General features: G+C 42.4%; 1 protein-coding gene across 3 annotated transcripts in view; it reads right to left on the bottom strand.

Moving 5' to 3' along the window:
* The window catches only part of LOC142158630 (chemokine XC receptor 1-like), a 136,520-nt gene that overhangs the window by 71,356 nt on the left and 38,282 nt on the right, over positions 1-26,882 (bottom strand). For all 3 annotated transcript variants that reach the window (XM_075212762.1, XM_075212765.1, XM_075212763.1), the window contains exon 2: positions 11,114-11,230. The gene's annotated coding sequence lies outside the window, so the exon portion shown is untranslated. The remainder of the gene's footprint in view (positions 1-11,113; positions 11,231-26,882) is intronic.

The raw sequence follows: 26,882 nt of genomic DNA, 5'->3' as shown, positions 1-26,882 counted from the left end.
TTTGGTAGCAAAGGAAACTGTAACATCAAAAGCACAAACTTTTAATTTCGTAGAACATGGAGAGGACTCCAGGAACCCTAACCTTTTCTCCCCAGTATTGGTTAGAACCCGGCATTTCCTGGGACATGAATTGAGCATATGCGTGGAATCAGCACAATAGATACAAAGTCTATTTTTTACTCTTCGGTCCCTCTCCTCTGAAGTTAATTTGGAGCGACCTATCTCCATGGGTATCACCGGAGATGAAGCTGGGCGAAATTGAGGTACCGAGCGAAGAGGCGCTTTGACGGAAGTTACTTTTTCGGAATCATTCTCACGAAACCTCATGTCTACACGAAGGCAAAGGGAAATCAAATCATCCAAAGAGGAGGGTACTTCTTGTGAGGTCAGTGCGTTTTTAATTTTTTCGGAAAGCCCCTGCCAGAAGGCGGCGATCAGTGCCTCAGCGTTCCACTGAAGTTCAGAGGCTAGTATCCGAAATTGAATGACGTACTGAGCTACAGTGCGAGATCCTTGGCGTAGACGGAGAATGCTGGATGCAGCGGAAATAACACGACCTGGTTCATCAAATACACTTCGGAACGTGTAAATAAATTTGGCACTATCCTGTAATAAAGGATCATTTCTCTCCCACAGAGGGGAAGCCCATGCGAGAGCTTGTCCGGAAAACAAGGAAATGAGATAGGCCACTCTGGAACGATGAGTAGAAAAATTGTGAGGTTGAAGCTCAAAATGGATGGAGCATTGGGTAAGAAAGCCCCTACAGGTTTTGGGGTCTCCATCATATTTTGAAGGAGTAGGCAGGTGTAGCGTGGAAGCAGTAGACATCTGGGATGGCACAGGGGAAGAAGATGACAACACAGGAGGATCAACGGTGGCAGCTACATTTGGCACAGAAGTTACTTTGGCGACTAAAGTCTGATAACATTGCAGCAACTGTTGTTGACGAACATCTTGTTGTTCCATACGGGTAACCAGATACCGCAGCATCTCTATAGCTGTTGGTTCCGATCCTGGGTTTGTCATGGCCTGATCTTACTGTCACGGGCACTAGGAGTCTTTGCCCAGGCAATCACCAGATGGTGGCTTACCAGAGTAATATAGGTGGTAATAGGTACTCTGGTAGCCGGGTGACAACGGAACGAGAGGAACAGCAGATGGTGAGAGAATGCTCAGGAAAAGTCTATGACTAGCAGCACTGGTAATGAGTATATAACTGTACACGAGGAACCAGATGGACAAGGAAACATGAGGATAGTCAGTGGTCTGCATATAGCAAGTTGTACCACTGCTATAGTGAGGAGGAATGTCCAGAGGTAGCGAGGAGGCAGTGAGAGTCAGCGGTCTGCGTATAGCAAGTTGTACTGCTGTCTAGGTGAAGGAATGGAATCCAGGTGAAGGTAAATAACAGGGAAGTCAGTGGTCTGCGGATAGCAAGTTGTACCACTGCTATGTGAGAGGATACTGGAAACTGGTGTCACAGGGAACAGGAATCAGTGGTCTGCATATAGCAAGTTGTACCACTGAAATATATATGTGAGGAGAGCACGAGAAGATGAATGCTATGCAGAGTATACACGGGCACAAAGGACTTGATCCCACGATGATATCACAATACAATGATAACGGAGCAGCACTGCTAAAGTATACAAAGTCACAATAACAATCCAGGCAAATAGGAAACAAAGTCAATGGTAGCGATAGTCTCAGTGGATAAAGGACTCCGGAGGAGAACACAACTCAGTCCAGCTAGATATGCAATCACAAGCAAAGTCAATGAGAAGTATGCATACCGCGGTTCAGGAGAGCAGGCTGTCAGAGAGATGTGCAGGGATACCTGAACGACTGAAGGCCGGCAGGAGGAGAGACCACTGGAAGGTGGAAGTGGTAATCAAGTTGGTGCAGCGCACGGCAAGTAAACCAGCATGAACGAGGCAATACTCTGGAAGCAGTAGTAAAAGGAAATGGAACATGAGGAACACGGGAGAGTTGAGGCGGTCTGAACTCCAGTAGCAGAGATGGTAGCAGCGGAGCGCTGACCCGATGAACACAGGAGAGTTGAGATGAGCTGGAACTCTGGAGAAGCAATGGAGGCAGCGGATAGGAATCAGCTGGCTGCAAACACGATGAACACCGGGGAGTTGAGGTGAGCAGGAACTCTGTAGAAACAACGAAGGCAGCGGATAGAAATCAGCTGGTGCAGACACGATGAACACAGGAGAGTTGAAGTGAGTAGGAACTCTGTAGAAACAACAGAGGCAGCGGATAGGAATCAGCTGCTGTAGACACGATGAACACAGGAGAGTTGAAGTGAGTAGGAACTCTGTAGAAACAACGGAGGCAGCGGATAGGAATTAGCTGGTGAAGACACGATGAACACAGGAGAGTTGAAGTGAGTAGGGACTCTGTAGAAACAACGGAGGCAGCGGATAGGAATCAGCTGGTGCAGACACGATGAATGCAGGAGAGTTGAGGTGAGTAGGAACTCTGTAGAAACCACGGAGGCAGCGGATAGGAATCTGCTGCTGTAGACACGATGAACACAGGAGAGTTGAAGTGGTCTGGAAACCACAAGCGAATAACAGGAATCAGCAGGAGCTGAATACACGAGGAAACACAGGAACACCTTCAGAGGCTCATAGGAATGAGACTCCAAGATCAGGCCACGAGGTATTGACCTCAGGTGCTTTAAATAGGGAGTGTTGCCTGATCAGCCAATTAATGAAAAGCAACAGGTACTGAAGGCTTGAAAGGGCTGCACATGCGCAGACCCTCAGGATGGCGGACGGCCACGGTTCCTAAACACACGAGAAGTAGCACTCACAGTCTGGTGAGTGACAGTAGTGTGTGTGTGATGGCACAGGGAGGGTGGAGCGATGATCAAATCATTGGTGGTCAGTGGCAGCAATAGGCAGCCAATCGTGAGGCTGCCTGTTGCTGATTAGCCTCAGACAGGAAGTGCTCACTTAACTTCCTGTCTGAGTAGTGAGGAGCGATGCAGCAGAAGTGCACCTAAAGGTAAGTGAGAGGTGTGTGTCTGTGTGTTTACAAGAGGGCTTGTGGCAGTGCAATGTGTGTGATGGCACAGGAGGCTTGTAGCAATGTAGTGTGTGTGTGATGGCACGGAGCTTTTGGCAATGTAGTGTGTGTGTGATGGCACAAGGGGCTTGTGGCAATGTAGTGTGTGTGCGATGGCACAAGGGATTTGTGGCAATGTAGTGTGTGTGTGTGATGGCACAAGGTGCTTGTGGCAATGTAGTGTGTGTGTGATGGCACAGTGCTTGTGGCAATGTAGTGTGTGTGATGGCACGGGGCTTGTGGCAATGTAGTGTGTGTGTGATGGCACAGCAGGCTTGTGGCAATTTAGTGTGTGTGTAATGGCTCAAGGGGCTTGTGGCAATGTAGTGTGCGATGGCACAAGGGGCTTGTGGAAATGTAATGTGTGTGATGGCACAAGGGGCGGGGGGGCGACGATCAAATCATTGGTGGTAAGTGGCAGCAATAGGCAGCCAATTGTGAGGCTGTCTGTTGCTGATTGGTCTCAGACAGGAAGTGCTCACTTTACTTCCTGTCTGAGCAGTGAGGAGCGATGCAGCAGAAGTGCACCTAAAGGTAAGTGAGAGGTGTGTGTCTGTGTGTTTACAAGAGGGCTTGTGGCAGTGTAATGTGTGTGATGGCACAGGGGCTTGTGGCAATGTAGTGTGTGTGTGATGGCACAGTGCTTGTGGCAATGTAGTGTGTGTGTGATGGCATGGTGCTTGTGGCAATGTAGTGTGTGTGTGATGGCACAGGAGGCTTGTGGAAATGTAGTGTGTGTGTGATGGCACGGGGCTTGTGGAAATGTAGTGTGTGTGTGATGGCACAAGGGGCTTGTGGAAATGTAGTGTGTGTGTGATGGCACAGGGAGGGTGGAGCGATGATCAAATCATTGGTGGTCAGTGGCAGCAATAGGCAGCCAATCGTGAGGCTGCCTGTTGCTGATTGGTCTCAGACAGGAAGTGCTCACTTTACTTCCTGCCTGAGCAGTGAGGAGCGATGCAGCAGAAGTGCACCTAAAGGTAAGGGAGAGGTGTGTGTCTGTGTGTTTACAAGAGGGCATGTGGCAGTGCAATGTGTGTGATGGCACAGGGGGCTTGTGGAAATGTAGTGTGTGTGTGTGTGATGGCACGGTGCTTGTGGCAATGTAGTGTGTGTGTGATGGCACGGGGCTTGTGGCAATGTAGTGTGTGAGTGATGGCACAAGGGGCTTGTGGCAATGTAGTGTGTGTGTGATGGCACAAGTGGCTTGTGGCAATGTAATGTTTGAGGTAGGTGGTGTCTAATTAATGGGTTTTATTTTGTTTGTGGGGTTATGGTGGGGCAATTTAATTTAATAGTGGGGTTGGTGCAGACTTATTAATGTAGGGTGGGATGATTCATTTAATGTTGGGGTTGTTTGGGCGCCATTAATTAAATGTGTGGCAGAGTTTTTGAAAAAGGATTGCTATTTCTTAAAAGTGAATGCAAGCTTAGGAAATACGTTTATTTAATAAATGTGTTTATGATTAATGTTGGGGTTGTTTGGGGGAAATATGTGTTTTTATTAAAGGTGAATAAAATTATTTTACAGTCGACTGGTTACAAGAAAGGGGCACTAATAATAAAACATGAGTTGTTCTGATTTAATGTCGGACTGCATAGAGGCAGGAAGGCCTACTGTGTTCACTCATTGCTGGTATTTCAATACCTCATGTACCTATTCTATTTCCAAACAGGGACCCACCATTCCAGGATCCAGACAAGCACAACTGAGCTTAGGACACGAGCAGCAGCAACAAGTATTGAAAGCAGGAAGAACAGGTAGGAGAGAGTGTCCTGATTCTGGTGGGGCAGTCCTGAGTTTGGGGACTGACCCACTCAGTCAGGACTTTGTCTTGACTACAGTGACAGTTGGGAGGTATGCCCCACTTCACACTGCTCTGCTCATGAATCTGCATGCACCTAACAGTAGTGCACGCAGCATTGCTCATGTATTTAATGGGGAATGGGAAGAGTTGGAGAGCTACCTAGCACTGTCTAAAATTGTAGCCACGCCCCCATGCATGCTGGTCACGCCTACGGGTGGTGTGCCGTGGAAACCCCCCTCCTCAAATCCTACGTTTGCCCCTGCATATTATATTTAAATAAAATTTAAGGAGTGGAGAGAGAGCAGTAGCTTTTTCTGGTAAGTGAAGGGCAGTAAAGTCTTTATCTTTTTGCAACAGGACTTAACAATAATGCATCCTAACAAGCAGAGGCAGATTGGCCAAAGAACCTTCTGGGACTTTTTCCGATAGGCTGGTGGCCTCAGAAGGCCACCTAAAGTCTTTTTTGGGGGAATTTTAAAAATAAAATAAAATAAAAAACAAAATTAAGTGTAGTCAGACTTTGGTCATTCCATGGCCTACAGGATATGCTGACATGTTGTTAGGGAAGGGGGTGGGGTATGCTGCCATGATGTGTGAGGGAGGGTGAGTGGTATGCTGCCATGATGTGTGCGGGAATGGGGGGTGGTATGCTGCCATGATGTGTGAGGAATGAGGGGTGGTAATATAATGTGTGAGGAGTAGTGAGGGGGGTGTCTTAATAGATGGGTGGGAGGTGTGAGGAGATGGGGGTATGTTGCCATGATATATGAGGGAATGGGGGTGGGGTGGTATGCTGTCATGATGTGTGAGGGGAGGGAAGGGGGGTGGTATGCTGCCATGATGTGTGAGGCAAAGAAAAGGGGTGGTGTTATACTGCCATGATGTATGAGAGAAGGGGGGCTATGGTGTCATGATGTTTGAAGGAAGGGGAGGTATACAGCCATGATGTGTGATGGAAGGGGGGAAATGTTGCCATGATGTGTTAGGGAAGAGTGGTATGCTGCAGTGATATGTGATGGAAGGGGGAGGGTATGCTGCCATGATGTGTGAGGGAAGGGGGGTTTTATGCTGCCATGATGTGTGATGGAAGAGGAAGTATACAGCCATGATGTGTGATGGAAGGGGGGAATGCTGTCATGATGTGTGAGGGAAGGGGGGGAAAGAGGTCGTATGCTGCAATGATGTGTGAGGGAATGGGGGGTGGTATGTTGCCATGATGTGTGAGGGATGGGGGTTATGGTGTCATGATGTTTGAAGGAAGGGGAGGTATACAGCCATGATGTGTGATGGAACGGGGAAATGTTGCCATGATGTGTGAAAGAAGGGAAGGGGGGTGGTATGCTGCCATGATGTGTGAAAGAAGGGAAGGGGGGTGGTATGCTGCCATGATGTGTGAGGCAAAGGAAAGGGGTGGTGTTATGCTGCCATGATGTATGAGAGAAGGGGGGTATGGTGTCATGATGTTTGAAGGAAGGGGAGGTATACAGCCATGATGTGTGATGGAAGGGGGGGTTGGAGGTCGTATGCTGCCATGATGTGTGATGGAAGGGGGGTGGTATGCTGTTATTATGTGTGAGGAAAGGGGAGGTATACTGCCATGATGTGTGATGGAAGGGGGGAATGCTGCCATGATGTGTAAGGGAAGGGTGGTATGCTGCCATGATATGTGATGGAAGGGGAGGGTATGCTGCCATGATGTGTGAGGGAAGGGGAGTGGTATGCTGCCATGATGTGTGAGGGAAGGGGGTATGCTGCCATGATATGTGATGGAAGGGGGAGGGTATGCTGCCATGATGTGTGAGGGAAGAGGAGGTTGGAGGTGGTATGCTGCCATGATGTGTGTGGGAAGGGAGGTATGCTGCCATTATGTGTGATGGAAGGGGGAGGGTATGCTGCCATGATGAGTGAGGGAAGGGGAGGTATGCTGCCATGATGTGTGAGAGAAGGGGGGTATGCTGCCATGATATGTGGGGGAAGGGGGGGTTGGAGGTGGTATGCTGCAATGATGGGTGAGGGAAGGGGTGTATGCTGCCATGATGTGTGATGGAAGGTGGAGGGAATGTTGCCATGATGTATGAGTGAAGGGGAGGTGGTATGCTGCCATGATGTGTGAGGGAAGGTAGGGTGGTATGCTGCCACGATGTGTGAGGGAGAGTGGGTGGTATCTGCCATGGTGTGTGAGGGATGGGGGGTGGTAATAAAATGTGTGATATGAGGGTAGTGAGGGGGTTGTCCTAATAGGACGGGAGGTGGGAGGTAGGCTATTTATTAATTTAATGGTGAAGTTTAGGTGAGGGTTATGCTGTCATGATGTGTCAGAGAAGGGGGGATATGCTGCCATGATGTGCGAGGGAAGGAGGTGGGAGTGGGGGTGGTATGCTGCCTTGATGTGTTAGGAAAGGAGGGGTATGCTGCAATGATGTGTGATGGAAGGGGGGTATGCTGCCATGATGTGTGAGGGAAGGGATGGGGTATGCTGCCATGTTGTGTGAGGGAATTGGGGGGCATGCTGCCATGATGTGTGATGGAAGGGGAAGGGTATGCTGCCATGATGTGTGAGGGAAGGGGGTGAGGGTGGTATTCTGCCTTGATATGTTAGGAAAGGAGGGGTATGCTGCTTTGATGTGTTAGGGAAGAGAAGAGGTATGCTGCCGTGATGTGTGGGGGAAGGGGGGGTGGTATGTTGCCATGATGTGTGATGGAAGGGGGGTGGTATGCTGCCATGATGTGTGAAGGAGGGAGGTGGTATGCTGCCATGATGTGTGAGGAAACAGGGGCGTGGTACATGATGTGTGAGAAAAATGGTGTGTGCTATGCTGCCATGATGTGTGAGAGAAGTGGTGGGTGGGGGTGGTATTCTGCCATGATGTGTGAGGGAATTGAGTGTATGCTGCCATGATGTGTGATGGAAGGGGGGTATTCTGCCATGATGTGCTAGTGAAGGGGGTTTGGGTTGGTATGCTGCCATGATGTGTGTGGGAAGGGGGCAGTATTTTGTTATGATGTGTGAGAAAAGGGGGGTATGCTGCCATGATGCTTGAGGAAAGGGGGGATGGTATGCTGCCGTGATGTGTGAGGGAAAGGGGGGTGATATGCTGCCGTTATGTGTGAGAGAAGAGAGGATGGTGTGCTGCCATGATAAGTGAGGGATGGGGGGTGGTATGCTACCATAAAGTGTGAGGGAAGAGGGGGTGGTATGCTGCCATGATGTGTGAGGTAGAGGGGTGGTATGCTGCCATGATGTGTGAAGGAAGAGGGGGGAGGTATGCTGCCATAATGTGTGAGGGAAGGGGGGGTATTTATATAATTTGTGATATGAGGATAGGGAGGGGCGATTTCTTTGTGGGTGGGATAAAGGCTATTAATTTAAGGGTGGAGTTTAGGTGAGGGTTAATTTATTTAATGGGTCTTAATTTATTTGTTGGGTGATAGTGCGGAAATTTAATTTATTGATGGGGCTTTTTAATTTAAAAGTGGAGCCTATTAAATTAAGATGGGGTGATGTGACAATTAATTTAATGCTGAGGTGGTTTGTGGGCTATTAATTGAATGTGGGGCTAAGTTTGGGAAGGTGGTCTATTTATTAAATGTGAATATGAATTATTTAATGCTGGGAGGGTTGTGGGAAATATTTATATTTATTAAACATAAACACTATTAATTTATTGCAAGGGTGGGGTCTCTACTGTAATTTGGGTGGGAGGTAGACATAATTTAAAGGAGGATTGTGGTTAGAGATAAGTATTTAATGGTGGGTGCTGTTAATTTATTTGTTAGTTGAAGGTGGGGCCTATTAATTTAAGGTGAAGTGACGGGACCTTTAACTTAATTCTGGTTTGATTTGGGGCTATTAATTGACTGTGGGGCTGAGTTTGGAGAGGATGGCTATTTATTAAATGTGAGTATGAATTATTTACTGCTGGGAAGGCTGTGGGAAATAGTTACGTAAATGCTATTATTTTATTGCTGGGGCTGTTTGAGGGAGGGAAATAGATTTATTTATTAAACAGGAATTCTATTAATATAATGTTGGGGCTGGTTGGAGGGAAATAGATCTATTTATCAAATGTGAATGCTATTATTTTAATGTTGGGGCTGGAGGGAGGCCTAATTATTAAATGTGGGTGTTATTGATTTAACGTCGGGTTTGGTTGGAGTTTTCTAAATTTCATGTACCCATTTTTTTCCAAAAAAGGACTCCAACATTCCACGATCATGTCAGACGCCGTCCCTGCGCTCTTCCATCTGCACAGAGACGGGTGCCTTCTCAGCCACAGGAAGCTTTGTCTGGTTGCCTAGCTACCAGATGCACCAAACCCAGCCACCTAGCGGCTTCATCTGCACATGTGTGTCCCAACGGGACGCTATTCTGACGCCCAGTGGTAGCCGCTGGCATCACCACCACCGGTGATTTCTCCTCTCCTCTACACTATTTAAGGAAGACACCATTAGGATGCAAGAGTATTAGGTCTATCCAGCTCAAGGCGTTTATGTTGTTACACTGCCCTAGGTTTGACTCCACAGTTCCTGGCTGGTATTTGACTCCTGCCTGCCTGCCTACTATTTTGGATTCTCCTCGTGTACTGCACTGACCACACAGCTTGACCTCGACTTCCCAAACTATCTGATTACTTCTACCTATCTCACTAATTGCTCTCCTGAAGAACTGTAACCTGCGCATCTCTCGCAACTAAACCCAAACTCCCTGGTAAAGGCCAGAGGCGTGTTAGACTCTACGACTCCAGATAGGGCTGTGCCAAAATCAGTAGGTAGCTCCAGACTCTTGAAAGATCCAGATACTTCCTATACCCGGAGACCACGCCCTGGACATCTTATGGTAAGTAATTTTCAGAAACTACTGGTGCACAAACTGGTACAGACACTGGGCACACATAAAATGGGTGCACACATACAGGGACAGACATTGTGAGCATGCACACATACAGGGACAGACACTCTGGGCACACATATACAGACTTTTTATGAGACTGAAGCATGTAATGAGGGGGTTTAATGAAAATAAATGAAATTAATTTATTACATGGGGTTTAAATATTAAACTGGATGAGGGAGTTAATGATTATAAATGGGTTATTGATGAAATGGGTTTTATGATGAGGCTGGAGAAAACGATTTTGAAGAAGGGTTAATTCATGTTGAGGGGGGGTGGTATTGTGAGGCAGTTACAAAAATGCTCTTTGTATTATATGACGGTCATAGCAATGCTCTTTGTGTTTTATGGCGATCACTAGGATGCTCTTCGTGTTGTATGGTGGTGACTAGGATGCTCTTTGTGTTGTATGACCGTCGCTAGGATGCTCTTTGTGTTGTATGACGGTAATAGGGATGTTCTTTATAGTGTGTGTGTGATTTTGTGTGTGTGTGTGTGTGTGTGTGTCTATGTGTGTATGTGTTATCATTCCATAACAGTATACACCTTTTGATACATTTTGTATGACACAACCCTCCTTGCTGCTCCACTCAAATAACCGATTTGTGTACTCCACCCACTGGTGCGCTCACTCTGTCTGTTTGTGTTTTCTCCATTTATCAATGCACTGCTTTGCCTACTTGAAATCATAAAGGTGTAGAATACACCTACTTTGAATTTGATGTTTTTACTCTTTCCACTGTTGACTGGTGTGATATTCCTAACAGTTGCTTTAGAAATTTTAATTAATATTCTGATCTCTGCACTTTTCTATTTTTGGTAATGGCCAGTTGCTCCTTACTCAGACTTTATCTCTGATTTTGATGTTGATCACTATCAATAACATGGATAATAAGATGGTGAGGATCGTTATGGGGTATGGTAAAAAATGTAGACGGAAAATAGCTCCTATACACTTGTGTGTGTGGTCCTCTTCCAATCACAGAATGGTTTATACGGGTGGCGCCGCTAGAGTACATGGTGTTTTTATCATATGAGCTGCACGAATGAGGAGTGAACCATACTTTTGTTTAAGGGCAAATTATATGAAAGCTTATTCAGAGCTCAAATATCTGGCAGGTTCCTATATATGTAATACATGTAAAATATGTAATTTTGTTCAGTGCAATGATTTAATGAACCTCATTTTGTGAGGAAGTGGCAAATATAATTTACCAGTATACGATTCAATAGTCTATATTCATGTGTTGGTAATGTCCTATATATCCAGTTTACATTGGGACTCGAGAATTCCTTTCCTCTCTTCCACTCAGATGTGTAGTGTGTAACTAATTACCTTAGTCAGTTGTTTTCTTAAGCGTTTTCATAAGCGTTGTTTCCCCTCTGTGATGTTCCTGCTGGCATGCAGTTGTTTGTTTTTGTGTTGATGCTTGATCGTGGTCTTGCTGTCTTCCTACAAATGATGGCAGAGGAGAGAGTTTGGTGACATAACTTGTGACATATCTGAACGCAATTACAAGGTTGGCAGGCCTGTGTGCTGATTGTTGACTCAGTTGTAAACTTTCTTACAAAGCGATGGACGTTAAATAAACCACATCACTACATTGCTCCACACTTGAAAACACCTATTTGTTATAACATATTGGTAACAGAGGGCCTGATTCATTAAGGATCTCAAATGAAGAGGATACTCATTTCAGTCTCCTCGACAAAACCATGTTACAATGGAAGGGGTGCAAATAAGTGTTCTGTTTTACACATAAGTTAAATACTGCCTGTTTTTTCATGTAACACACAAATATTTGATAGCTTATTTGTACACTGAAATTTAAAGTTGATATTTGTGTGTTACATGAAAAAACAGTCAGTAGTTAACTTATGTGTAAAACAGAACACTTATTTGCACCCCTTCCATTGTAACATGGTTTTGTCCAGGAGACTGAAATGAGAATCCTCTTCATTTAAGAACCTTAATGAATCAGGCCCAGAGTTATCTAATCATCACATCTCCATTACTTTAAACAAGAATGTGTAACACGAACTAGGAACCTGACAGCTATCTCAGCGCTGATATACTTTCTAACAATCTCTACCAACCACAGGCTACAGTAGAACTAAAAGTGATTCGGCTGCTCGGCCCAAGGAGTTCATCTTATTTGGTCACCCGTGTTTGAAAGGTAATCCTGCTAAAACTGGCACTAATTTTTCATACCTGCAGCCTTCTGTTACGCTGACGGTCTGTTCACAAACTCACAGAACTAGTTGGCGGAGGTCTTCACCTATAGCAGCCGCCTTTTCCATAGAGCTTTATACGCTCACCAGTACTCAGATGCCCCCAGGACTTAACTCCAGATGTAGTGTAAGTTTGTAATACAAAGCTGTAGCGGTAGGCCATGAGGCAGCGTAGATGGCAGCGGATGGTCAGACAAAAGCAACGGTCAAAGGTCACTAGCAAGCAGAATAATCAGGTAACCCGCCAAAGGTCAGGGTCACAGGCAATACAGCGGGGTCCAAGGTACAGGCAAATGAATCAGGGTCACAAGCAAGCAGGCAAGGTCCAATGTACAGGCAGGGGACATACACAGAAGAGGCTGCTCATTAATTTACTAACTTAGAACTGGCATAGATAATAACATAAACCAGGAACATGTATAAATATATAAATGAACCAATTTAAATCATAGGAGAGCTCCCCCTGGTGTTGGAGGATGTCCCTACACCCTCCTACTCTATGCCTCAAGGAAAAATAACAGTGCATTGTAACAAATGCACACGCCCGGCTGCTAGATCATGCCAGGATGTGGCGTACCGCCGCGGCTTGTGACACCTTCCCTTATCTTTCATTTACTCCGCTGTCATTCACCTCTCATTCTCTATAATCTCACTAATCACCCATTCATTCAGTTACCATTCAACTCTCATTCACACAGTTCTCATCTCTCATACATAAATAGCCTACTTGCTCCTCAATCATATGTCATACTTAATACAGATCATCTCACACTGGCCCAATAAACGTCATCAGTAGACCCCTCATTTTTTTCTTCCTCATCCTTCTAATAATACCATCCATGATCCTGATGTGCTTGAGTAATCTTTTTAGGTTCAGCTCGGCTTTTGGGTCCTCTGTGCACCTACATTTTGCTAAGGTGCATGGGTTTGCTGACCAAGAAGGCAATATTTACAGAGCAGCAGCAGTTTGCACATGCATAAGGGTGTTGTTGGGCAGACTAAAGGCCTTTTTAGCAAAGTATGTGCACCATTGTACTTCATTTTGTGGATCAGTGCAGACAAGATTTCTTCTTATGGTTAAAAATTTGGGAAGGGTGCATGTTCCATTGTTATATAAATATTTGTCTGCAAAAGAGCTGCTCTGCTAACAGGTTCTACTAAAACAATAGGATGAAACCCTTTCATCATCATCATCATTTATTTATATAGCACCAGCAAATTCCGTAGTGCTTTACAAGTGGGAACAAACATTAATTAAACAATACTGGGTAATACATACAGACAGAGAGGTAAGAGGGCCCTGCTCGCAAGCTTACAATCTATGGAACAACGGGAGTTTGAAACACAATGGCACATGCTACATCATATTACACATTGGTCCAGCTAGAATGCAAAGATAAAAGGTATTGAGTGGGCTGTGTGATCAGTCACACAGCAATGTTAGTCAGAGGGTTTTTATCTTGTGTTAGCTGTGTAGAGGGTGGTAATAGAGTAACCTAGGGATATTAAGATGATGGTTGAGGAATATCATAAGCTTGTCTGAAGAGGTGGGTTTTCAGAGAACAGTTGAAGGTTTGAAGACTAGAGCAAAGTCTTATTGTGCGAGGGAGGGCATTCCACAAATTGGGTATAGCCCAAAAAATGTTCTGTAACCGGGAATGGGAGGATGTGATGAAAGTGGAAGAGAGATACAGGCAGATCTTGTTAAGAATGGAGGTGTCGAGTTGGGAGATTTTTTGAGACACGTGATTAGATGTATGTCAGTGCAATTTTGTTGATGGCCTTGTAGGTTAGTAGAAGAAGAATTTTATATTGCATTTGTTGAAAAACAGGCAACCAATGTAGAGACTCACAGAGTGGCTCAGCAGAGGAAGAACGGTTTGCAAGGAAAATCAATCTAGCCGCAGTATGAAAAATAGATTGTAGTCTGATTTTGTTGGAGAAGTGCATTTCTAACATACTCCCTTACTTTTCCTACTTTGCTTCCAGAAGATACAGGGACAAGGCAAGAAAAAAAGAGGGGAGTAGAGCTTGATTACATAATTTGCATGATCAAGTGGACATGGCAATCACATCATCAAGCCTCACTTACCTCATTAAACATTGAGTGACAGGAGATGCCTCTCGCTGTTTAAGTGGGAGGGCTTGATGATATGTTTCGTGTCATATCCGTGCCCACCATGCAGTGGGTAAGACATTTCTTGGAGTATTGCAGTAGGTAAGCCCTCGCATTATGTCTATGAATATCATCAATTAAAAATGTTTGTCAGTTTCATAAATAGACCTGCCAGTGTTACATGAGAGCTGATATTCATAGTGAGAAAAGTGCAGGATAATAATAATAATAATAATAATAATAATAATAATAATAATATGGAAATTCAGGGCACAGTGTTTGAGACATTGTTCTGGGGAGAATACCCCAGTGCTAAATATATGCAATATTGATTTCCTACAGTCTTAACTTCTATGTTGACTATTAAGCTGGATTTTCTAATTATACTACTGTGTATATTTTTATGTTTGTTTAAAAAAAAAGTGATATACGATAAGAATGTTAAATAAAAATACATTTTTTTAACTATAAATTGGTTGGTGTTTTAAACAAAAGTCAGAGAATAGCATCTGTCTTTTTTTCCATGTTTATTATCTGTCCTGTTTTTGGTTTAGTACCAACTATTCCATAAAGAGGGCAGCTGTTCTCTGCTACTTTTATAACTTGTTAATAATAATTCCCAATATTTAGTGATTTATTCATCATCCTGCAACTTAAGAGGAAGGTTAATTGTTTGAGTAATTTCATTACACATAAATTCACCCTTTTAAGCGCCTAGGTAATTCCTTCAGGTACAGGTCTGAAGTTATTTTTTCTTTTCTGTTTTTGGTTATATATATATATATATATATATATATATATATATATATATATATAGCAGTATGACTCCTATTTAAGTCACATATAGTCAGTACAAATCAATATTTTTACCTGCAGTTGGCTATGTTCATTGCATGGTGAAGTCATCTGCAGTATAGACACTTGCTATCACTGATATAATTCCTCTCTTGTATATGCATCCTCAGTACACATTTCTAGCTCTAGTTGGACACACAAAAATTGAACATGCTTCGTTACATGTTCATGCAGCACAGTGTGTTTAGCACACACATTTATCTACACTAGGAATTCTCACTATATTGTGAAGCCAGCAATAAAAAAATGTTTTCCTTAAATGCTGTGTCTGATTTAGGTCTGTTCACTTTTGGGGACAGAAGAGGACGGATCGCCCCTGCAGTTGGCGGTACATTATGGCCTGGCAGTTACATCATTATATAAAATGTAACTGCCAAAGTCGCTCCAAAAGAACTGTTCCAATCATATTTAAATTACTGACATAACCAATGATTGTAATAGGTGTCAGCGAATTTTTGAGAAGGATGTTAGTTCACACGTTTGTAAACTTTACCAGGAATGTTGGTTTATTTGTAACAGGATAAAGTGAAGTATATCTTGCAGTGTACAGGATACAGGCATATATCTTGCAGTTGGTAAACAGGCTGTGGAACACAGGCACAGGTATATCAATATATCAGTATGAAGTCTCGGTGAACACTTATTCCTACACAGCTGATGGGAGTCTCTGTAGGTGATGTATTACCGCTGCCGGCTATTACATACAGGTCTGGGACGTCAATTCTGACGTCCACATCTTGCCAACGTACTTTTTGCTATTCACTTTGTCAAGGGATTACCTGATCAGCTATCGAAGGATTCCTTTTATACATCTTAGGACCAATCATCCATACATGTCTTTGATTAACATGAAACGCCACCAATGACTATTGTGAACATGTATTTGTTAACTCATCTGGCTATAGGGCCTATTTATCAAAGATTTCCCCCCTTTAAAATGCCCGAAGCTAACAGTTTTCGGGGATTAAACACGAAATTGCTATTTATGATTGTAGCATCGCAGCAGATATCTATGATATCTGCTTTCTATGATATCTGCTGATTTGCATCTCTTATCGTTTTACTGAGCACTCCCCATAACAGTGTATGGGGAGTGCTCAGTTACGCTATTTAACAAAAAATGTAATGAACTTTTCAATCACGTTATTGTACGCCAGCTCAAGCTGGCATACATTATCATAAATGAAAAGTTTTAGTGCTGTCAGCTCTGCTCCGAAGAGCAGAGCTGAACAGCGCATGTGTGGAGGGACCACATGATCCCTCCTGTCACTCACCGCTCTCTCTCTGCAACTATAATTGCCGAGAGAGAGCAGAGATGTTTATGCATATGCCTGAGGTTTTCACTCAGCGCATGCACACTAGAGTGAAAAGAGGAGCCCTGTTGACCGCATACTGCTTCGGGAACGAAAAGGCAGTGGTAAGTATGTTTCCACTTCGGAGCAGTTTTTCGGAGCTGCTGTTCCTGTGTTAATTTTTTAATAAATATGAGAAATAGTTCAATCCTTATCAATGCAATAAGGATTGAAAACTGTTTTTCATATTTTGCGAGTGTTTATAAATGTGCCCCTATGTATCAGATTAAAATGATATAAGATGACATATTGGACACAATCTATATCAATCTAAATCATGCATATAAAAATGTGTTGATATCTTGGTAAGTAATTTGAGACACAAATAATTTTGTATTCATTTTTTATATATGTGTATAATTCAAAATCATAATTACTGTATTTATCCACTCTTAAAAGCAAATGTATGTATTTATTATTCTCATAATTCATATGACAAATATAATAAAATGAATAATATGATGATAAGACATTATATAATCCCTTAATGGAGATTATAAATGCAAATATGAAATAATTAAAAATAAATAAAGCAAATAAATAAAACTATATATGACAAACTGATATAAATAATGTGGCAAAGATTGAGAAAACCAATGTGAAAAAAGTGGAAAAAAGAGTGAAATGAGTGGAAAAAAGAGAAATAAATAAGCCATCCACTGAACACTTGGATGATAGATAATGGTGAAAAATGCAGAAAATAAAGTGAGGTGATGCATGTAACTGCAAGGGTGAAATAAGATAAGAATCTAAATATATTGTGAACAAAGAATTATTATATATTAAATAAAAAATATCTACAGATGTGATCTAAGTGTTAAGTGCGAAGGGAAAAGTGTGTGTATATGCAAAAGTATGAAAAATGGAAAGTGTGCGGTGCAGAGCAAGATTATATAGCTGTGTGATTAATCTCTATTTAGTACATTTTCTATCATAATGGAGTATTTGTGCTTAACTAATGTAAGGTACATGTTCACATCTATACAACTAATACATATCAAAGTGACCAGTTGACCCATAATCCAAGAAAAAAAATATTACTAAAACCAAAGTTCCATATGATTAACTACATATAAAACCGTTTTCTGAAATCACTTCAGAATATGTATAAATAAAGAAATTATACAGATGCACTCTAAGGTTCATCAATTATTTAAACTGATAACTTTATTATTATTTATATTAAGAACACCTTATGAGTGAATTTATTAAAAAACAGTGTTAGAGAGTGTAAGAAAATGAAAGAAGTGATATTAAAATAGTAATGTAATATATCACTGGTTGACAGTATTTGGATTCGTTATTAGAATTATTCCATTATATTAAAGTCTCACGAATTATACTGGGCTCTGTACTGCAATGCTTAAATCATGATAAGCAAGTGAACAATGAGGGTTATACACAAAGACACTTTATACAAGTTATTTAATGTTAGACAATTCCAATGCAGATCAAGTGCCCTCTGTCTATTACAAGGATAGATCAAATTGCCTTCATTGTTCATATGTTAGGCAGATGCCTATAAGTGAAGCTATCGTTATTTATGGACATTCTGTTTACACACTAGACATCTAGGGCTTCATTTAGAGTCGGACGAAATGTGCATCTAAAACTTACATGAAAGAGTAGGAGTGGGAGTGTGCCGCAGCTTGGGCAGCATGGTGGCTAAGTGGTTAGCACTTCTGCCTCACACCACTGAGGTCATGAGTTCAATTCCCGACCATGGCCTTATCTGTAGGGAGTTTGTATGTTCTCCCCGTGTTTGTGTGGGTTTCCTCCGGGAGCTCCGGTTTCCTCCCACACCCCAAAAACATACTAGTAGGTTAATTGAGAGCTATCAAATTGACCCTAGTCTCTCTCTCTGTCTGTCTGTGTGTATGTATGTTAGGGAATTTAGACTGTATGCTCCAATGGGACCACGACTGATGTGAATGAGTTCTCTGTACAGCTCTGCGGAATCAGTGGCACTATATAAATAAATGGTGATGATGATGATGATAGAGTATTACGAGTGGTATGCAACCCCAGTTGCGTCCCACTCGTAATACCTTACCAAGCTGCGACCAGTTTCTGTAGCTAGCTAACCACTTGCGCCACCTAATTCCTGCCGCACTTTTTCAGTCTTGTTTTGACCTGTGTTCCGCCTGGTCCTTGATCTGACTAGCTTAGTTTTTGCGGGTAGACGCCCATAGTATCTGAATTATTCTTGGTCATGCCTACATAACTCCGTATTACTCCCTTTCCCTTGTACTGAGATGCAAGCTGTCGCAGTGTACACTTGCGTCTGAAAAGCAGACGGAACTGCAGGGAACTGTTGCTTACTGCGCATGCCCTGTCAGAGGAAATGTGCAGGATGCGCCTGAAATGGACTTTGCGTCCGACTCTAAATGAGGCCCCTAATGTTCAGACTGGAGCACTATGTCACTTCCTAATTAGCCTGCTGTATTTAGTTGAAAAACATTGACTAGGGTTGTGGGGCAAAACACATAATGGGTAATTGAATTGAAAAAGATATTATTATGTAAATATTGCTATCAACTGCCCTTTGTACCATGAATTGTGGCTGTAACCACATAGGCAATATATTAACATTGACTCATTTATGCCTTTAAACATTATAGAGAAACAAAGTATCAAGACTACTAAAACAGGTCCCTAGAATGATGAACAGCCATCTTTAGATGACCACATATAGGACCTCACTTAGAGTCGGACGCAAAGTCCGTTTAAGAAGTGTAGGTGTGGGAGTGTGCCGCAGCTTGGTAAGGTATTACGAGTGGCAAGCAACCCCAGTTGCGTCCCATTCTTAATACCCTATCGAGCTGCGAGCAGTTCCTGCATCTAGGTAACCGCTTGCGCCACCTAATTGCGTCTGCGCCTCACTGCGACTAGGATTTATTTACATAGTCACGCCTTCACAATTCCACTTTCCTCCTATTCTCTCATAGTTATTTCAAAGCTGTCGCAAGTGTTAATTGTGTCCAAGATGCAGACGGATTTGGTGCTTTCTGCACATGCATGATAGTGTTTTTTTGTTGGATGCGCCTAAAATGGACTTTGCTTCCGACTCTAAATGAGGTCCATAATCTGTACCACGTATGTGAGTTCTATATTATTAGTTGTGCGGAAGTAAATCTATAGATCTCTTCGTTAGAGACTGTGTCATTCTTAGACAGTCAATGTACTATGTTTAGTAAGTGCCCTCTATTTGCAGAGCCATTTACTGCGGATATATCTGACTGCCTTCATTGTTAATTTATTATCATTAGGCAAATGCCTCATGTTAAAGCAACTGTTATTATCACACATGTCATTTGCATAGTGAATATCGGAATATGCTGAGACACTATGGGTTAGATTTAATAAGCTGCGGGTTTGAAAAACTGGGGATGTTGCCTATAGCAACCAATCAGATTCTAGCTTTCATTTATTTAGTACCTTCTACAAAATGACAGCTAGAATCTGATTGGTTGCTATAGGCAACATCCCCACTTTTTCAAACCCGCAGCTTAGTAAATCTAGCCCTATGTCTGTTCCACAAGAAGTGCTGGCCGAGACTTTACAGCCGAACACGTTGTGAATGATTCAATTAAGATAAGTGTTACTTTGTGAATGATACTGTCGCCAGCGTATAGTGCAATAGATTGCAGCTATGATGACATGGATAATGTATTAAAAGTATCTTACTCTTGCCCTCATATACAATATAGTGCTTGAAAACAGACAGGATATTTCCCTTATAATATGGCCGTTCTTATAGAATAATTTTTCGTGGGCAGATTATTAAACTTGTTCTATCTCTGCACAGTATATCAGTTGTTGAAGCAACTTTTTAACCAGGGACTAAACTCAATCTAGCAATCACATTTATCGGCGTGCTAATCAACTTTAAATGACCACATATAATCTGTGCCACAAATGGGAATTATATATTGTTAGTTACAGGCAAATTCATTTGTAGATCTTATAGTTAAGGACTGTGCCATTCTTAGTCAATATACTGTGTTTAATAAGTGTCCTTTATTCGCAGAGCCATTAACTTTGGATGTATCAAACTGTCTTCATTGTTCATATATTTTTAGACAAATACAACTGTTATTATCACACATTTCGTTTGCATAAGAAACATCAGATCTTCCATATGCTGAGATGATATGCCTCTTCGCAATTAATCTGCTGAGTTTAAACAAGAAACGCCGGCTGAGATTTTACAGCCGAACATGCTGTGAATGTTTCAATTAGAGATGGTCACTGACCCCCGTGTTTTGGTTTTGGTTTTGGTTTTGGATCTGGATTACCTTCGTCTTTTGGTTTTGCCAAAACTGTCCTTGCGTATTTTGGTTTTGTTTGGTTTTGTTTTGCAATTTTGTTTAAAAATCACATTTTTTAGTGCTAAAATAACCTAATTTAGTGCCCCACCTGTTTCTTGGATAAGTGAGGTAATTCTAAAGCTAATAAATTAGGAAAAAAACAGTTTAATCCCTGGTAGGCCGTCCTTAATTCTACACACAAACCTGATTGTCTTCCTCTCCATCTTAGCCTATTGGAAATGTAGCCATCGTCTTTGGGTGTAAATTACACCCTCCACTTGTAGTTAAATAGGAAAACAGCCAGCCTGCATAGACTGTACAAAAAAAAATATAAATAGACAAAGGGAGTTTGGTGACTGTCTGTATATCACCCCCTCCACATAGAGTTAAATAAAAAAAAAAACAGCCAGTATAGACTGTACGTTAAATAGAAATGGACAAAGGCAGTTTGGTGTCTGTCTGTATAGGCCCCCCTCCACTTGTAGTTAAATAGAAAAGAAGATGGTCTGCATAGACTGTACACTAAAAATAGAAATGGACAAAGGCAGATTGGTTTCTGTCTGTATCAGACCCCCCCTCCACTTGTAGATAAATAGAAAAGAAGACGGCCTGCATAGACTGTACAATAAATATAGAAATGGACAAAGGCAGTTTGGTTTCTGTCTGTATCAGACCACACCCCCCCCCCCTCCACTTGTAGTTAAATAGAAAAGAAGACGGCCTGCATAGACTGCACAATAAAAATAGAAATGGACAAAGGCTGTTTGGTTTCTGTCTGTATCGGACCCCCCCTCCACTTGTAGTAAAATAGAAAAAAAATCCAGCTAGTATAGACTGTACAATAAATGGACAAAGGCAGTTTGGTGTCTGTCTGTGTAGGCTCCCCTCCACTTGTAGTTAAATAGAAAAAATTAGCCAGCATAGACTGTACGTTTAATCGAAATGAACAAAGGAAGTTTGGTGGCTGTCTGTATATCACCCCCTCCACATATAGTTCAATAGAAAAAATCATCCAGCATAGACTGTACGTTAAATCGAAATGGACAAAGGAAGTTTGGTAACTGTCTGTATATCACCCTCTCCACATATACTTCAATAGAAAAAAAATCAGCCAGCATAGACTGTACGTTTTATCGAAATGGACAAAGGAAGTTTGGTGACTGTCTGTATATCACCCCCACCACATATACTTCAATAGAAAAAAAATAAGCCAGCATAGACTGTACGTTAAATCGAAATGGACAAATGCAGTTTGGTGATTGTCTGTATATGACACCCTACACTTATAGTGAAATTGACAAAACATCAGCCTTCAAAGACTGTACGTTAAAATGAACTGCCCCAAGTCCCTTTTCTGTTTGGGGGTAGATTACACCCTACACTTATATAGAAAGTTTTAAAAAGATGCTGTCGTCATCATCTTCAGCATTATCCTCACCCTCAACAGTGTGTACATAATCATCACAGACTATTAATTCATCGCCGCTGGAATCCGCCATTAGAGAACTGTCAGTGTTTCGATGTCTTTGATGGTAAAGGCCTTCCTCGTGGAAGATGTAGTTCATTTTTATGAACATCATCTTTTCCACATATTTTGAAAGTAACCTCCTACGTCAATCACTGACTAGGTTCCCGGCTGTGCTGAATACTCTTTCAGAGTACACACTGGAGGGTGGGCAGCTTAGGTATTGCATGGGTTTCCAAATGGCCTGCTTTTCTTCCCAGTAAGGAAAGGGACTGTCTGACATTTCCATATCAACTACCTCTTGAAAATAATCCTCCACCATCCTTTGCATGTTAATACTCGGATTGGATGGAGTTATGGGCAAGGTCACATATTTTTTTGAAAAATCTTTCACACCAGCCCAGATGTTAAACTGTTGTGGTCTTCCCACTGCGTCATCCCTGCTTTGCTTTGGAAAATGTAATTTTTTATGAGCAGCAGCTGCCTGACAAACTGAAGGAGGAGACGTCGTGAAGCCAAGGCCCAGTTCAGCGGACAACTTGCTGACCAATAGCTCCTTGCAAAGGTTCACATCTCGCTCATTTTAAAGCAAATAATCAATGTAGGTCTTAAACCTTGGATCAAGCACAGTTGCCAAAATGTAGTAATCCGAGTTCAAGATTTTAATTACTCTTGGATCATTGCGAAGCGAATTAACTACTTGATCTACAAGGTACAACATACTTTGCGGAATTGCTTTCTTTCATCTCCTCCTTCAGTTTGTCATGCTGCTTTTCCAATAGTCGAATTAAGGGAATGACTTGGCTCAAGCTAGCAGAGTCTGAACTCACTTCACACGTCACAACTTCAAATGGTTTCAGCACCTTGCACAGCACTGAAAGGATTCCCCACTGTGCAAGAGTGAAATACATTCCCCCTCCTTTCCCTATGTCATGGCTTGTGCAATACGCTTTGATGGCTTTGCGCTGTTCCTCCATTCTCTGAAGCATGTACAGGATGGAATTCCACCTTGTTAACACCTCTAGCTTAAGCTGGTGGCAGGGCAAGTTAATTTGTTCTTGGAGCTGCTGCAATCTCCTACATGCCGTGGCAGAATGCCTGAAATGTCCCAAAATTTTACAGGCCACAGAAAGCATCTCCTGCACCTCACGGTTATTTCTTAGGAAGCTCTGCACCACCAAGTTTATTGTGTGAGCAAAACAGGGAATGTGATGGAAATATTTTTATTGATTGATCTTGCAGCACACTTTTACACAACTCTACAAGGGTGGCACCTTCTTCTCTTAAAATATTAGGTCCAAACTCAAAGTCCAAAAAGGGGGCTATTTTCCCACAGGAAAATCCATCAACCTAAATATATAAATATACAAAAAGATAAAAACACATAAAACAAGAGGATGCCACCACTAAACCGTAAACAAAACTTCCAATTGATTTCATCATACTAACACAAACACCACCACAAAGAAATGAGCTGTGGGTGCATGTAAGCCATACTTGAAAATATACTTAGCTTCCAAAATCTAGGGGAGTGAAAGGACAGCGAGAAAAGCCATTTAGAAAAGATGACACCAGACTTTGACCTCCTTAAGGAGGTCTCAGGCCCCACCACAACCTGAGCCAGTTGGCATTGGTCATCCGACGTCTCTCCATACCCCTCAGCTTCCACACCTCGTGGAGAATGTTACCCACCACCACTTCACAGGGAAGGATTTTATGCCTGATGGACACCTGACACCATGCATTCCACGTGAAATATCTGACCACTAGACTGACTAAGAAAAGGGTACAAAAATCAAAAGCCCTCCACCTGGACTTGAATGCCCCGTAAGCCCATTCAGAGTAACTAAGCCCCGAAAGGCAGGGGATCCCCAGGGACCCGGAAACTTTTTCATAAACCTCTATGTTAAAGGGACAGTGAAGCAAGAAATGGTCCATAGTCTCCTCTGCCCCTAGACATTCCTCCCGTGGGCAGCCACGATCATCAGCATTTCTGTACTTGAGGTTCCCTCTCACATAGAGTCTCCCATGAAAGGAGAGCCAGGCAATGTCCCATAGCTTCAACAGGATTCTCCCTGAATTAATCAGGGAAAGCCCCACCGAACTCACATCACCCGGGCAGTCCTTCAGTGATAGATGAACCCAGAATTGGGAGTGCAGGACTCTCTTCTCCAGCTCCCTTCTAGAAGAGCTCCTGACTTCTCCTGCCTCCAGGCCCCAATGCCGTGTCACCTTCAATCCCAAGGAAATGTAGGCAGGGAGATACCCAAGCCGGACCCTGAAACTTTTCACCGGGCCTCCCCCATACCATGCACTGAGAAAGGGATCCACCCACACCCTGAAATCACCCACCCACCGAGGGGGGGTCTCAACTAGGAACTAGGAGACTGCTCATGTGCAACTTCAAAAAAGTTGTGCGCAAGAAAAGCACTGGGTTAACCATACCCAGGCCACCATCCCTCCTCTGGCGGTAGGTCACAGGCCGCTTGACCAGGTTCCGCTTATTCCCCCAGAGCAACTGGAAGAAAACTGCATAAACCCTAGACCATAAAGATTCCGGCAGAAGGCACACATAGCTGATATACAAGAATACCGGGATCAGGAAGGTGATAGTGAAAATAGTGAGATGATTTGCGGGTTACCACTGAGGAGTGGAGATGAGAGATGATCTGCAGGTTACCACTGATTAGTGGAAATGAATACACAGAAACACAGAGAGCGCAGGATCACTGGAGCACAGAGAACACAAGAACACAGTTAAACAGGAACCACAAGAGCACAGAAGTCGCAGGAGCACAGGGAGCTGCTTCCAGCACAGAACACTGAGAGAACTGACTGAAAGAACCAGCGCAGAGAATAGTGAGGGGAAGCCAAATATAGGACTGTCATTCTGAACAGAAAATGACAGAGGAACAAGGGGCCTGATTCATTAAGGATCTTAAATGAAGAGGATCCTTATTTCAGTCTCTTGGACAAAACCATGTTACAATGGAAGGGGTGCAAATGTGTGTTCTGTTTTGCACATAAGTTAAATACTAACTGTTTTTTCATGTAACACACACATATCAACTTTAAATTTCAGTGTACAAATAAGCTATCAAGTTTTTGTGTGTTACATGAAAAAACAGTTAGTGTTTAACCCTTGTGCAAAACAGAACACACATTTGCACCCCTTCCATTGTAACATGGTTTTGTCCAGGAGACTGAAATAAGGATCCTCTTCATTTAAGATCCTTAATGAATCAGGCCCAAGGTTTTTAAAAGGACTGGCGATTCTACGCATGCACAGAATCGCCAATGGAAATGACACCTGGTGGGGACGGAGCGGCGGTCAGGGAACAGGTAAGTGCGCCAGCTCCCGGGCAGATGCCGCGGGAGACCAGAGCGTGACATAACTGTTTATAAATACTAATGTTTATTAACACAGGATACTTCTAACATACAAAAGAGGAACAATCAGTCAACTTAAAAGTATAGTTCAGACTCTAAGGAAAAAAATCTTTTTATACTAGCTCATTTTATGTGCAATGTCAATCAACCTTAAAGCAGGAGCTCCCTACACTCATACTGTGAGTGAGGATAAAGTGTGACATTGTAGAGCTGCTGACTTCAGGAAGGAACTAGGGACAGATAAGGGCAGCAGGTGAGACAGTATAAAATGGATATACATCAGTAAGATTGGGGCTCCAAAATATCCAAAGGGCTGCACTGTTTTCTTTTGGCATTCAGAAACAGACAATGTAATATTATGTTCCTGATCAAGACAAGCTTAACTTTGTAAAAGGGGAATTTCTTTAGTTGGCCGAATAATTTTCTTTGTTGAATTCTGTGACAAAGAGACTATCTTTAAAGGCTGCTGCTATTTTTTTCCCTTATAGAGAAGAGCATCCCACTCTACTCAAAACTAATATTTTCAGTACTGCCTATTTGATTTCAGCCTCTGAAGAGCAAAGAACTGCCCTGGAGCTCTGCAGGATTGAGTTCCACCAATGAGACCAGGGATTGAGTAATGGTCCACATCCCTCTACAGTGTCCTTATAACTAATTACCCCAACTTGGTATCTTTCATCATCACAATTTCTCTTTGGCACCTTTAAAAAAATATCTTTAGTCACTTCCCAGTATTCCAGCGTATCTCTGCCAACAACACAAACATCTACATTTCCCTGAAAAGTCTGCAAAAGTCCAGGAGCAATGTGTAACACTGTCCACCTCCCTGCAGTGTCCTTACATTAAACTCATTTATGCCTTAAATCTCTCATGTCCTTATTTCGCTCGTTGCTAGCCCTTTGTTTAGACTGTGACAATGTGCTGGAGAGCAGACATTACATGAACACAGTTATCACAGAGCAGTGTTCGTATGTATATACTTCGATAATAAACATCTATACAATATCCACTTGCATTCAATATATTATAGTGTATGGCATCTGAGTTACATAATTTAAATGATGTAATTACATATCTACAGAAGGAGACCTTACGTAAATACATAACATAAATATGTCAATAAAATAATCTTCTATATTTTGGGTGAAATAGCACTGACAAATATTTAGAATTGATTAGTGCATTCTAGAAAGTATAAACAAATCACTACCAAAAACAAAACAAAGACAAAACAATAAGGAACAAGTACACATAAATACGATACATAACTTTTATTCTATGCACAGAAAACATTTAACAGAGCATGGAAACGTGATGTAGATTTGAAAAGCAAGATGGCAATGATAATATGTAAAATAAAATGCTATGATTGCAACAGGGCCTAC

Source organism: Mixophyes fleayi, chromosome 5 (genome assembly GCF_038048845.1).
Source record: "Mixophyes fleayi isolate aMixFle1 chromosome 5, aMixFle1.hap1, whole genome shotgun sequence".
In the NCBI taxonomy this organism is placed as follows: Eukaryota; Metazoa; Chordata; class Amphibia; order Anura; family Limnodynastidae; genus Mixophyes; species Mixophyes fleayi.
This window is presented reverse-complemented; position numbering and strand designations above follow the sequence as displayed.